This window comes from Hyla sarda, chromosome 3 (assembly GCF_029499605.1).
Source record: "Hyla sarda isolate aHylSar1 chromosome 3, aHylSar1.hap1, whole genome shotgun sequence".
Classification (NCBI taxonomy): domain Eukaryota; kingdom Metazoa; phylum Chordata; class Amphibia; order Anura; family Hylidae; genus Hyla; species Hyla sarda.
Genome location: NC_079191.1, coordinates 347,207,360 through 347,211,023, shown reverse-complemented (window position 1 = coordinate 347,211,023; position 3,664 = coordinate 347,207,360). Strand labels below are relative to the sequence as shown.

General features: G+C 46.8%; 1 non-coding gene across 1 annotated transcript; it reads left to right on the top strand.

Annotated features, from left to right (window-relative positions):
• Positions 1-1,180: 1,180 nt before the first annotated feature.
• Positions 1,181-1,367, top strand: LOC130363349 (U2 spliceosomal RNA). The gene has a single exon (XR_008891796.1). It is a non-coding gene; the product is annotated as a U2 spliceosomal RNA (small nuclear RNA).
• The last annotated feature ends 2,297 nt before the right edge of the window (positions 1,368-3,664 follow it).

The window sequence follows — 3,664 nt, the reverse complement described above, 5'->3', positions numbered from 1 at the left end:
GATAGATATGAGATGGATATGATATAGATAGAAAGATAGATAGATAGATGTGAGATAGATAGATAGATAGATAGATAGAAAGATATTAGATGGATAGATAGATGATTGATAGAGATAGATAGATATAAGATAGATACAGTAGATAGATAGATAGATAGATAGATAGATAGATAGATAGATAGATAGATAGATAGATAGATAGGACATGGATATCTTTTTACCAACCAAGGTGCCTCCAGATGTTGCAAAACTAAAAAACTACAACTCCTGGGCCTTTGGCTGTTGAGGTATGCTGGGAGCTGTAGTTTTGCAACAGCTGGAGGCACCCTGTGGGATGGATAGATCGATAGGTACATAGATAGTGTTTTCCAACCAGGGTGTCTCCAGCTGTTGCAAAACTACAACTCCCAGCATGCCTGGACTGTAGTTTTGCAACAGCTGGAGGCACCATGGTAGGAAAACACTGCTCTATGCCCAGTCAATCTATCTATCTCAGTGTTTCCCAACCAGTGTGCTTCCAGCTGTTGCAAAACTACAACTCCCTGCATGCCCGGACAGTCTTTAGCTGTCCGGAAGTTGTAGTTTTGCAACAGCTGGAGGCTCCCTGGTTGGGAAACACTGCCTTAATGGATTAATGATAAATAAACAAGCAGTGTGTCCACATGTTGTGGCCCGAGTGGGGTCACTTTCCCTCCTCCGGGGTCCACAGGTCACCTACAAATCATATTACAAGAAAAAATTTTTGAAAAATTGCGGCAAAAATGGCGCAGTTTTACCGCGATTTTTCGAAATCGCGGTAAAAACCGCGCCATTTTTGCCACAATTTTTCCCAAAAATTGTTCTTGTAATGTGACCTGTAGATGACCTGTGGACCCCGGAGGAGGGAAAGTGACCCCACTGGGCTGCTACCCCCCAGCCCCAGGTTAGTGAGAAGAGAGGCAGGACAGGGGACATAACTTCCCCTCATAGCCGCTGTGCTCCTGGGAGGCCTGTCAGCTCTCGGCCTCCGTCCTCTTCCTGTGCTGGGGGCGGAGCCATGAATCAGATACCTTCATCCCTGTGCTACTGCCTGTCTCCCTAATGATACCGGGGCAGGAGCAGCGCAGGGATTGTAAAAAAAAAAAAAAAAAATAGTGCTTCTCTGAGTGAGGATCTGTCCTGGATCCTCACCAGCTGCACCACTTCTCCTCGGCCTTTTGGCTAAGATCAAGTGTAGTATCTGTTCTTATCAGTTTTCATGCCGGTGGCAAACTACGCCGGTATGGGGCTGGTGGGGATGGGTGCTGCATGGAGGATGCAGGTGTACCAGGGCTTTCCGGGGCTGGTTCTGAGGAATCAGCTCGACGGCTGCCCCGATGTGACCTGTTCCCTCCGGGTCTCGCCATGAGGCTGAGAGGGTCTAGAGCCGAGGTACTTTTGTGCCTCGGGGAGTGGTGACCCCGAGGTGCCGAAACTCACTGGGAGGATGGGCTCACTGAGTGGAAGCACGGGCACCATAATCTCTTCACCTTGTGGCACTCACCTCTTGATTCCCGGCCTTCTGGCTAGGATCAGAGAATTTTTTTTAGATCCGGCCGGATGTCCGGGCAGTATATCTGCACACATTCACTTATTTATTTCTTTTTTGTCACACTGTGTCACTTTTTGTGTGTTGTGTGTTCACAGGATTTGTCAGGATGCGGTAGCCCTTCTGGGTGTCCCTCCTGGTGGTCTAGGGGAGGTGTGTGTGGCCATTAGGTTCCACACCTCCCTGCAAACACCCCGGGTACTCCTGCTTTGGCAGGGTATCTACCGTTATATGCTCTGCGGGCAGATACCTTGGCTAACGCCAAGGGGGATGCTGGGAGCATTTGTGGTCCCCTAGTAGCTTCTGCGAAAAGGGACATCGAATCTGGAACCTCGCAGGTACCTTTTGGTCCAGAGGCGAAGGGTAAGGTTTGTTGGGGGGCCTCTCTCCTATCGGAGAAGGGCTTGCGATAGACCTCATCCTTTGTGCACGTTTTTTTAGTGTAACACGTTTGCACTTTTTCTTGCACTTTGGGTGATTCGAGAGCACGTTCTTCGGCTTTAAAAAAAAAAAAAGCTGCACCTCTCTCTCAAGGGCCAGTGCCTGAGGGCCCATGTGTAGTGGCGGGCCCCTGTGCAGCTGAACATGCGGCACATGTGATTTGTCCGCCCCTGTACCCGTCGCTTTGCACGAACCCACTTCAGCAGCCGATGGGTATACCCGTCGTTCTGCGTTAAGGGGTTAAGGACTGAGCCCTTTTTTACCTTAAGGACTGAGCCCTTTTTTACCTTAAGAACTGAGCCCTTTTTTGCAATTCTGACCACTGTCACTTTATGCAATAATAACTCTGGGATGCTTTTACCGATTATTCTGATTCCGAAATTGTTTTTTCGTGACATATTGTACTTTAACACAGTGGAAAATTTTCCTCGTTACTTGCATCCTTTCTTGGTGAAAAATCCCAAAATTTCATGAAAATTTTTACAATTTAGCATTTTTCTAACTTTGAAACTCTCTGCTTGTAAAGAAAATGGATATTCCAAATAAGTTTTTACTTTCTGAAGACATTAGAGGACTTCAAAGTATAGCAGCAATTTTCTAAATTTGAAAGAAAATTTCAAAATCTGAATTTTGCAGGGACCAGTTTGAAGTGGATTTGAGGGGCCTTTCTGTGAGAAATACCACATAAATGACCCCATTATAGAAACTACACCCCTGAAAAAGTATTCAAAATGACATTCAGAAAGTGTGTTAACCCTTTAGATGTTTCACAAGAATAGCAGCAAAGTGGAGGAGAAAAATAAAATCTGAATTTTTTAAACAAACATGTTCCTGTAGCACCATTTTTCCAATTTTTTAAAGTGGTATTAGAGGAAAATGCCCCCAAAATTTGTAGCCCAATTTCTCTCGAGTATGGAACTACCTCCTATGTTGACATAAAGTGCTCTGCGGGCTCACAACATGGCTCATAAGGGAAAGAGCAACTGTGGGATTTCTTTAAACAAATTTTGCTGTCATGGTTTTTGGGGGCCATGTAGGGCCTGGGTGACGCAGCTAAAGGTGCTGCAGAACTGAGGATACCAACAGAAAGTATGCTGAAAAAAAAATCTTTTTTTTTTTAACCCCTAACTGTCCCCACATAATCTAATGCTTTCCCTGACTGCTTTCTGTGCCAAGGGGCCACAGAAAGGGGGCACTTTAAAAACTTTTTTAGAACTGAGAGGGGAGATGGCAGTACGGGGCTCCGTCCTGCACACCAGATCTCTAGGAAATAGATCTCTAGTAAATGGTGGGCAGAACGGAGCATCGTGCTCCTGATCCCACCTCCCCCCTACCTATACTGCAGTGATTGGTGCGGTCACTACGGATGCCCAATCACTGCTGTACTGGGGGGTGGCAACAGTGCCGCCCCCCAGTACTGTAAGGATGATGATTGGTGGTGTATATTACATTATCATTATCCGGTCATCGGGTCACACGTGACCCAGATGACCCGGAACCGCCGCAGACCGACGGTTAGTTTTAACGTCAGGATACCCTTCGGCACTCTGCCGGGATGTCTGCTGAATGATTTCAGCAGGCATCTGGCTCCGATCCCCGCCCGGCAAGTGGCGGGGAATGGAATAGTCGAAAATTGACGGTCTGATTTTTTGCAGG